The 11,420-nt window shown below is 39.2% G+C and overlaps 1 non-coding gene across 1 annotated transcript; it reads left to right on the top strand.

Annotated features, from left to right (window-relative positions):
- The first annotated feature begins 4,838 nt into the window (after nucleotides 1–4,838).
- Nucleotides 4,839–4,945, top strand: LOC141603143 (small nucleolar RNA R71). The gene has a single exon (XR_012525039.1). It is a non-coding gene; the product is annotated as a small nucleolar RNA R71 (small nucleolar RNA).
- The last annotated feature ends 6,475 nt before the right edge of the window (nucleotides 4,946–11,420 follow it).

The raw sequence follows: 11,420 nt of genomic DNA, 5'->3' as shown, positions 1-11,420 counted from the left end.
TGCTTTTGGCAATTGAAAATTACTCGGGGAAAATCCGGATCTTGCCATTCCGGTACCTCTTCCATTTGCACATCCTCCGCAGCCCGGGAGGATTCCGCATCATCTCTTCTCCTCTTAGAACCACCGTGATCGTAATTTTCCCGGAAATAGCTTGTAGCGGGAATTGAATAGCAACACCTTATCACCGATTTGAAATTCCTTGTTCAAGATCTTCTTGTCATGCCATCTCTTTGTTTTCTCCTTGTAAAGACGGGAGCTCTCATAAGCTTGTAAGCGGAATTTATCAAGCTCATTTAGTTGCAACAACCGGTTTTCTCCACTCAACTTTGGATCCATGTTAAGCTCCTTAACCGCCCAATAAGCTTTTTGTTCTAACTCAACGGGGAGATGGCATGCCTTTCCATAGACCAACCTATATGGTGAGGTACCAATAGGTGTCTTATATGTGGTACGGTAGGCCCACAAGATATCATCGAGCTTCATACTCCAATCCTTTCACGACTTGGCAACAACTTTCTCAAGTATGGACTTGAGCTCATGGTTAGAAACCTCCATTTGGCCACTAGTTTGTGGATGGTAATCCAAGGCTCTTCTATGATAGACCCCATATTTCTCTAATAAGGCATCAAGTTGTTTCTTACCAAAATGAGTACCACAATCACTAATGACCGCTCTTGGAACACCAATCCTTGGAAATATGATATTCTTAAATAATTTGATCACGGCACGGGCATCGTTCGTTGGAGTAGCAATGGCCCCTACCCATTTAGAGACATAATCAACGGCAACCAAAATATACCGATTCCCTTTTGATAAAGAAAACGGTCCTTGATAATCAATTCCCCAAATATCGAATACCTTCACTTCCAAGATACCATTTAAAGGCATCTCATGCCTCCTTGATATAGAACCCGTCATTTGGCAAGCATCGCAAGCCATCACGAAATCTTTAGCATCTTGGAACATAGTTGGCCAATAGAAGCCGGATTGCAACACCTTTGCAACGGTCTTGGATGATCTATGATGACCACCATAAGGAGAAGAATGGCATCCTTCTAGCACCCCTTTCACATCCTAATGTGGGATACATCTCCGGAATAGTCCGTCGGAGCAATGTTTGAATAGATATGGATCGTCCCATAAGAAAAACTTGGCATCATGTAAGAACTTCTTCCTTTGTTGATATGAAAGGTTAGGTGGCAACTCTCTTCCAACTAGATAGTTGGCTATGTCGGCATACCAAGGGGTATTGGCTTCCAACATCATCAAGACATCATCGGCGAATGAATTATCAATAGGTAATTCAATACCTCCATCATTAAACTTCAAACGGGATAGGTGATCGGCAACAACATTTTCGGCCCGCTTCTTGTCTTTAATCTCAAGATAAAATTCTTGCAAGAGCAAGATCCATCGTATCAATCTTGGCTTAGCTTCTTGTTTGGCTAGGAGATGCTTTAGTGCGGTATGATCGGTATGAACGACGACTTTTGAACCGATCAAGTAAGAGCGGAATTTGTCTAAGGCATAGACAATGGCAAGTAGCTATTTCTCCATGGTGGCATAGTTAATTTAAGCCGCATCTAAGGTTTTGATAGCATAGTAGATAGCATGGAGAACCTTGTCCTTTCTTTGTCCTAGCACGGCACCTACCGCATAGTCACTTGCATCACACATGAGCTCGAATGGCAAGTTCCAATCCGGTGATTGAATGATAGGTGCGGAAATCAAAGCCTTATTGATCCTATGAAATGACTCCAAACAATCGTTAGTAAACACAAAGGAAGCATCTTTTAAAAGAAGCTCCGTAAGGGGTTTTGCAATTTTAGAAAAGTCTTAAATAAAACGACGGTAGAATCCCGCATGGCCTAAAACACTCCTTACACTCTTCACATTTACCGGTGGAGGTAGTTGCTCAATAACTTGGACCTTAGCATGGTCCACTTCAATTCCTATTTCCGAGACAATATGACCAAGTACCACTCCTTCATTTACCATGAAGTGGCACTTTTCCCAATTCAACATCAAGTCAACCTCTTCACAACGCTTCAACACTTTAGGCAAGTTAGCCAAACATGCATCAAAAGAAGAACCATAGACACTAAAATCATCCATAAACACCTCCATGATAGACTCGATAAAGTTGGGAAAGATGCTTATCATGCAACATTGGAAGGTGGCGGGGGCATTACAAAGACCAAAAGGCATTCTACGGTAAAAAAAGGTACTATAAGGACATATAAATATGGTCTTCTCTTGGTCATCCGGGTGAATGAGTATTTGAAAGAACCCGGAATTACCATCTAGATAGCAAAAATACTTGTGGCATGCCAACCGCTCCAACATTTGGTCAATAAAAGGCAATGGGTAGTGGTCTTTCTTGGTGGCTAAATTTAGCCTCATATAGTCAATACACATTCTCCAACCCGTCACAATTCTAGTTGGAATTAGTTCATTTTTATCATTTTTTACTACGGAGGCTCCTCCTTTCTTAGGAACCACTTGGACCGGACTCACCCATTTAGAATCGGAAATTGCATAAATAATTCCCGCATCCAACAATTTAAGCACTTCCTTTTTAACCACTTTTTTCATGTTGGGATTTAGTCATCTTTGACCTTGGACATATGGTTTATGATCTTCCTCAAGATTGATTCTATGGATGCAAAATTCGGGACTTATGCCTTTTAAATCATCAAGTTTGTATCCAATGGCTTTCTTGTGAGACCTTAAGACATGAAGCAATTTAGACAATTGACTCTCATTCAATTTAGCACTAACAATTACCGGACACATCTCCTCATCATCTAGAAAAGCATACCTCAAATTGGAGGGGAGGGGTTTAAGTTCGGGTTTTTGTATCTCAAGTTCTTGAGGTGTAGCAACCAAACCTATAAAGTGTGAGCTTTCCTCCAATGATAGTTCTTCTACATCAAATTCATGCTCCAAAGCATCTATCTCCTCATTTCCAATCTCATCATCACCTGCAAATGATTCCAATAGCAAGAGTGCCTCCAAGGTATCTTTAGACAAAGATCGAGGTGTAGAGTCTTCTATGACAATGTCAACAACATCCAAAATGTCAATAGAATAACAAGACTTTTCTATAATAGGACTCTTCATGGCACTATTCAAATTATATGTGACCTTATCGTCACCCACTTCCAATGTGATTTTATCATTCTTGACATCAATTACCACACCCACGGTATGTAAAAAGGGTCTTCCCAAAATGATTGGGATTTGGGCATCTTCGGCCATGTCAAGAATAAGAAAATCAACCAGAATGAAAAACTTACCAACCTTCACGGGAACATCCTCCAAAACTCCCAAAGGGCATTTTACAGAACGATCCGCCATTTGCAATATGACAGTAGTACATTTTAAGACTCCCATATTAAGCTTAGCACAAATAGAGTAAGGAATTATACTCACACTAGCACCTAAATCACATAAAGCTTTATCAATTTGATAGGTGCCAATTGTGCATGAATGGAAAAGCTACCTGGATTTTTTAACTTAGATGGGGACGTGTTTTGCAAAAGATCACTTACCTCGGCGGTGAAGGCTATTGTTTCAACTTCATCAAAAGTCCTCTTCTTAGTTAAAATGTCTTTCATGAACTTAGTATAAGACAGAATTTGAGTGATTAATTCGGTAAAAGGAACGGTTACCCGGAGATTCTTCACAACTTCCACGAACTTACCGAATTGAGAATTCTTTTGATGCTTTGCCAATCTATGAGGGAATGACACTTTAACTTTTTCCGGCACCTTTGTTTCAACATCCTTATTTGGAGGAGCATCCTCCACATCTTTGACTTCTTCAACCACAAGTGGATCATCCACCTTCTTTGAAATATCTTCACCTTCCTTACCATTAGGAGAAATCTCCAACTCAACAAATACCTCCTCATCTTCCTTGGGCATGGGTGGTCCATCATATTTCGTACCACTTCATAAGGAGATGGCATTAAGGGTAGCATGTGGTTGCTCACCTTGAGGTGGTAATTGACCCATTTTCCCTGAAGAGCTAGATGAGGCTAGTTGAGCCATTTGTTGCTCCAACATCTTGATTGCGGCATTGTGAGATTGGTCACTCTTTTGTAGTTGAGCCAACATTTCCGATTGGGTCTAGCCATTTGCATTACCAAGGCCTCAAGTTTACCCCCTCCTTGGTTGTTTTGTTGGCTATTTTGAGGTGGTAGCCCTTGATTTTGTTGGTAATTTTGTTGAGGTGGTCTTTATTGTTGGTTTTGATTTTGATAAACCGGTGGAGAATTATACTTTTGTTGTTGTGGAACGTAAGCATTTTGTTATTGTAGTTGGGGTTGAGGATGAGGGTTAAGAACATGATTACTTCTATAAGACATGTTCGGGTGAAATTTTGAATTCGGGTTGTAAGTATTGGAAAAAGTACTCGGTGGATAAGAACTTTGTCTAAAAGCTTGATAAGCGCATACCTCCTCTATAGTAGCTTGGCATAGAGCGACATAATGACCCGCACCCCCGCAATCTTCACAAACAATGATTTGAATTGTAGAGGACACGACATTGAGTTGTTGAAGAGAATCTCTAGCATCTCGTTCCGCCAATTGTTGTTGGAGTAGAGCAATTTGAGCTAACAAGACGGGATTGTCGGAGGATTCTTCTTTACCTTTGAGTGGCACACGTCGGAAATTGACATATTGCGCGTCATGGATTGCCATGGATTTGATTGTGGCATGAGCAATATCGGTGTCAATTTGATCAAACCGCCCATTGTTGGCGGAATCAAGAATCCTACGGAATTCGGCACAACATCCATTGTAGAATGTTATAGCTAGGAACCAACCATCCAATCCATGATGTGGGCATTGCCTTTGGCACTCTTTGTACTCTCCCAAGCCTCATATAAGCTCTCAAGAGCTTGTTGACAGAATCCGGGGATTTGGCTCCTTAAGGTTTGAGTTTTCTCCGGTGAAAAAAACTTTTGATAGAAAGCAAGAGCCAATGTCTCTCAATTTGTGATTCCCATAGTGGTGCGATCAAGGCTATTGATCCATAACTTTGCCTTGTCCTTCAAATAGAAAGGCAAAAGTATTTCCCTAATTTAGGCTTGAGTGACGCCCGTTTGTCGAATCATTGAGCCATAATCGCAAAAGTTTTGCACATGCAAATTGGGATCCTCCAAAGGACTTCCCCCAAATTGCTTCCTCTCTACAAGGCTAATGAAAGCCGGTTTGATCTCAAATTCCGGCGCGGTAATTTGAGTAGTTGTAATACCGGCCAGAAGCATGGCTGCGGTAGGCTTTGAGTGATCGGAAAGTTTCACCATATTTTTAGTTTGAGATGGTGGTGGTGGTGGAGTTGATGAACTAGAAACCTCCTCCTCTTCAAGAGCTTTAAGATCGTCTAAGTAAGACACTTTCAACTTGCACGGGAGATGTGGCTTCTTTCCAAAAATCTCGTCTTCTCCGAAAGGTTTTCCCGGTCCCGGAATCCGGTGTAAGCAAATCTCCACTACGAGAAGACCTAGGTATAAGACAACAATCTCTAGAAAATGATAAGTAACGATCTCAAGGAACAAGTGTTCCTTAAGACAAAAGAAAACAAGATAAAAATCAACAAATCTAAACGCAATAAAACCGTGCTCCCCGGCAACGACGCCAAAATTTGATAGGCTATCGCACACCTATGCAAAGATAATTTCCCTAGATACAAATTAATGTAACAATAGGGGTCGAACACAAGGAGACGGGAATTGTGCTATGAAATGCTATGGAAAAATTTCTATCAAGGTCGATTACGTTTGGTTTGGTTTGTTGGTTGGTTTGATGATTAGCAAATATAAAGTGATGTAAACTATATGATTAAAGGAGTCTAGGGGAGTCGGGTCACACATGCAAATGTAAATATATATTCATGCTAAACTCGGTAATAATAACATTGTCAATTGTTTAGGCTTAAAGACACCCTCGTCACGATATTAGCGTCAACCATAGATCGGGTCCTTGAGAAACTCTCGTTTATGACTAGGCCGTCCTACTACACATGCTTAGTCTAATCCAATTCCGTGCCTCTCGACTTATAGAACGAATTAACAAACTTAATCAATGATTATGGCCACTAAACAAAGATTAAACGTGACGATGCAAACATGTGATAGAAACAATTAGACAAAATTATATCAACCTAATTTATCATTTTACATATAATAGATTTTGCATGGCTTCCCTAGTAAATTTTGATATAAGAAATTTATATCAAAATCCCTAGACTAAGGAAATTTAGCTACTCATATTAAAATGTAAGCTACAAATTTTGATATAAGAAATGATAGACATGTTTAAAGAAATGATATAAACTAAATGATGAAACATAAAATGTAATATTAAACTAATGTGATATAATAAAAGTACTAATGATAAACTATGTGATAACTAAAATAGAAATGTAAACTAATAAACTAGAATTAGATTTACAAATGGAATTTAGGAATTAGAACTTGCAAAGAAGAACATATGAGAACCAAATGCTTGAGTATATAAATAACCAAATGTTTGATAACCAAATGCTTAACAATTTTGCAACTACAAATGAAAACTAAGAGAGAATTTGCTTAAGGCTAAATGAAAGTGAAATAGTGTATGAAAGACGTAAAGAAGATATCCCCAATGACGGATTAAGGCCTCTATTTATAAGAAAATAGGGGCATAACGTAAACTCCAAAGAGGGGGTCAACCCCGATCGGGGTTGCCAGCCCCGATCGGGGGCGTGGGTTTCCGGGTATTCTTCCTCAATTCTTGCTTTAATGCTCCAAGGAATCCCATGCAACGTAATTAAACCTCCTTAATCACTCGGTTAAATGTGATAATTAGCACTTTTAGACCTTCCAAAGAGCATCCTAAGTTGAGCATCTTATGTAGAATTTTGTAGACTTGTAATGTGGGCTTCAAATTAGAATTCTACACTTCACATCTCTTCATGCTTGGCCTTGTAATTTCTTCCATGGTCCATTTAGCTTTCATACTTAGCCGTATATTCTAGTGCTTGCAAATGTGATAGAAAAAAGCCTCTAAATGCTTAGATTCCTACAAAATGTAACAAATACAAACAATACACCTAGAACACAAGATTAGCTCATAAATATACTAATTAAAGTATGATATGCAATAAAATCCGAGCTAAAATGAGGGGTAAAAGTATATATAAAATGAACACATCACATGTGTGGTCCTTTGATGAGGCCGTTAACTTGGCTTTGAGAGTTGAGAAAGCGGGAACGGGAAGGGCCAAGCCACAAAAATGCTCGACCAAAACAGGCCACCACCCGGAGCCTCACGCACTAACCGAACCAAAACCCAAAGACACCTCAAACACACAACCAAAAACACCCTATTTCGACAAAGGAAAAGCACCCGAGACCTCTAAAAAAAACCGTAGGCCTTAAAAATGCTTCCAATGTCAAGGGTATGGTCATTTCATGAAAGATTGTCTAACCAAGAGGGCCCTTATCACCCTTAAGGTAGTCCATTGGGGAGAGGACGAGATTATTGTTTGTGACAATGATAAGAGTGACGAGGAACAAGAGGAGGCAACCGAGGTAGTCATGCCGAATTCGAGACTTAGTTTGGTCACTTGGAGGGTGATGCACACTTAACCACAACCCCTAGAACTAGACCAAAGACAACAAATCTTTAGGACTAGGTGCACCATCAAGGGAAGAGTGTGTATTTTGATAATTGATGGAGGGAGTTTTACTAATGTAGCATCAAGTACTTTGATTGAAAAACTCTCATTACCCACAATAGACCATCTTTGTCTATACGAACTTGGGTGGCTCAACAAAGGGGCCGAGATTAAAGTGAGCAAGAAATGCCTAGTGTCCTTCTCCATCGGCAAGAACTATGTTGATGAGGTTCTTTGTGATGTTCTACCTATGGATGCTTGCCATCTTCTACTTGGTAGGCCTTGGGAATTTGATAGGAATTCGGTACACAATGGGGAAGACAACACTTATACCTTCAAGTTTGGTTCAAGGAAAGTTGTTCTAACACCTTTACCACCCGAGCCTACACCTACATCAACCCACTCCATGTTTGAACCCTCCAAGGAAGTGTTGTTAATCAATGAGACCGAGAGGAGCCACGAGGAAAACGGTCTAGGGGCTGTCCATGTCCTCCTTGCCAAAGAAGTACCCAAAGAACTAGAAGTGCCACTTCCTAATGGTGTCCATGCATTGCTCAAATGGAAAGATCAAACCGAGGGTTTCATTGAAGGTTTGCAATGTGAGTCTCCTACATTCTCTATTCCAAATTTGGCTAACTCGTTTGAAGTTGAATGTAAAGCTACTAGCATTGGCAATGGGGCTGCCTTACTGCAAAAATTTGAGCCAATTACTTGCTCTAATGAGGAATGGAAAGGAGTAAGGAAACGAGTTGGAAAGAAGCATCACATCCATGCTAAGGCCACGAAATGCAAGGGAACTTGCAAGGTTCCTAAGCAAGCCAAAACATTCAGGCCGGGAGATTGTGTATAGTTTCAATTAAGCAAGCAAAGGGTCACTAAGAAAGTAAGCAACAAGTTTATGACAAGTGATGAAGGTCCATTCGAGATCATTGAGCAAATTAAGTCCAACAAGTACAAGGTCAATCTCTTGGGAGTCCATGTCACAATTGATGGTGGTAATTTGAGTCCATGCTATGAGGAGGTCAAAGATGATGATATCTAGGATTTTAGAGCAAATCCTTTTCAAGAAGGGGAGGTTGAAACGGGAGAGGAAACCGAGCTTGGCCACGGATTGGGTCCTTCGTCCAATTTGAGGTCTAACTCAAAATCCGTCTAAGAAGACATGGTAATTTTTGTCACGTCTCAATTATATAATGAATTTTGAGACTTTTTGCCTAGGAACTTTTATTTAAATAAGGATCCGAGCTAGGATGAAATCACAAGACAAAACTGAGTAACAAGTTTATCGGTTTTCAACAATCGGTCTTAGTTCGCTTCCAAATGGTCCTATCCTTTCTAATTAATAAATCAAGATAATCCTAGGACTAAAATAGAGTCCTTTGGCCGGCCAAGATAGTCCAAGGAGGCTGTTTTATCATTTTCAAAAGAAGATCAAATGTCGCATTCAAGGAAGGTCCAAATGTCGCTTTCATTCTTACACTTGTGTAAGGCTTGTGTAAGAGCTTTGGAGGCTGCTCTCAAGGACTTATTTCAGCTGGAATCTTGACTAAAGAAGGCTCCAATTTTGTATTCTCTAGGGAGCTGTTATGTCCCTTTTGTTGTAAGACTTATTTAAGACCTAGAGAAGAACATTTGGATTGTTCCCTTGTCCTAGGATAAAACAGATGCCTAGGAGAGCCTTGTCCTTTTTTTTCTTTTGTTTATTGCTTATCTTTTGCTAATCCTTGGATGTAAATTGGATGGCTAGGATTAGAAGGACTTGGACTATATATAAGCCAAGTTTCCAAGTGTAAAATTCAGATTTGATGAAGTTAAAAGAAAGAAAGAGACCAAGTGTTTTCTTCAAAAGAATCTCTTCTTTGCTTTGTGCTTGAAGAGCTCCATTGCTTTGTGCTTGGGATTGGTAATTCATTTGATTGTGTGCTTTGAATTATCGAGGCTAGTCCTATTGCTTTGTGTTCGGGTCTAGTCATATCACCAAATCGTCCTCTAAGGACACGCATAAACAACCAGTTTGTTTCATGCAAACTTAGGCTCATTACTTTAGTTTTTCACTTAAATTGTCAAGTTAGAGGTTTCACACCATACGCCCTTCAAGATTTTTATTCTCTAGCTAGCTAAACCCTTGATTACCTTTCTTCTACAATCCAAACAATAAATTCGAGGACTGATGGTTTGAGTTTCACCGATATTAATCAGGTCCAAATAATACTTAGCGCGATTATGACCAATTCGGAGACTTGTTTTGACGGGCATTTAGAGACGCAACTCGACTCTACTATGACCCGATATCTTACACCGCAAATCCATAATCACACAATGTTATATAGTGTTGTGGACACAGGGGCCCATGGGGGCGCTTGGGAAACAAGCGTTTGCATTTGTGGAGTCGCCACCAATTTATTGTGGAAAATTGGAAACCGTTCGAATACTTCGCGTCATGTCAAGACACAAAGTAGTGACATAGACACTAAGAACTCGTTACCCTTAGCATTTTTTTGTCTAGAATGACTCTCGTGGATGCCAATGAATACGGATGTTCACAGAGATCTGGAGTAAGGGGTGAGAGTACGTATTAGGAAGTCCTTTTACTGAACACCTAATCCCGCCCGCCTCGATAGCGGCCTCTACTAATGATTAAGGACATCGTTTATACTCGATATGTTGTCTATTATATGCATGCAATGCAACATCCACAGATTAATCCTAGCATGTGAATTAATACTAAGCCGGTGAACAATTAATTAGCACTCATTAATGTCGAAGTAGGGCTTAGAATTAATTATATGTGAAAACAAATAAAAATCAATGATAAAATAAAATAAGTAAATAAAGAAATAAATTACAATGATTTAACTGATTTACGTCTTAAACATGCTCAAAAGAGTTTTAAAAATAAAAGAAAAGAATAAATGAAATAAGGAAAATTAGAAAATTGGAAAAATAAGGAAATTGGAAAATAAGGAAAATTAGAAAATAAGGAAATTTGGAAAACAAGGAAATTTGGAAAACAAGGAAATTTGGAAAACAAGGAAAATTGGAAAATAAAAATAAAGAAATAAAATAGAAAATAGAAAATATGAAAAATATGAATTAGATGGAAAATATGTCAAATTATGGTGATAATAAGAATAATAGTTAATTAAAATCCTAATTAGAAACCCTACGTCAAAACGAGAAGAGTTCAGAGGCAGAAGCCAACTCGGAACAGGCGCAACATCTGCTGCGTCCTCTGGAAGAGGCGCAACACTTCCTACGTCTATTCTGCAGTTGGATTCTGACTGTGAAAGTCATACTCGTGGGTTGTTAATGTTCCACTACTACAGATACAGGCTATAACAACGGTCAAAAACCGTTGTTATATAAAAAAGCGGACGTTGTTAAAGCGTCCGTTGTAGAAGGTTTTAACAACGGTTGGTTTACTTAAGGAAACCGTTGTTAAAACTATTAACCACGGTTTTATGTATAAAAAACCGTTGTGGAAAGTGTGACTCAATTTTGGGGGGAAAGTTATAACAACGGGTTGTAATATACAAAACCGTTGTTATAACTAAAGACAACGGGTTGTTTTAAAATAACCGTTGTTGTTTGTTCTTAAAAAATAAAAAAAAAAAAATTAAATATTACTAGATGCATGCATAATTACGGCTGTTAGAATTCCAATGCATGCATTATTACCGACATTCACTTTGTACATATGAACGGATAATATGGAATGAGAAGGGTTAGTAATAGGATTTGAAGCAGCAT

This window comes from Silene latifolia, chromosome 9, assembly GCF_048544455.1.
Source record: "Silene latifolia isolate original U9 population chromosome 9, ASM4854445v1, whole genome shotgun sequence".
Classification (NCBI taxonomy): domain Eukaryota; kingdom Viridiplantae; phylum Streptophyta; class Magnoliopsida; order Caryophyllales; family Caryophyllaceae; genus Silene; species Silene latifolia.
The sequence above is the reverse complement of the archived record's forward strand: the minus strand, read 5'-3'. Positions and strand labels throughout refer to the sequence as shown.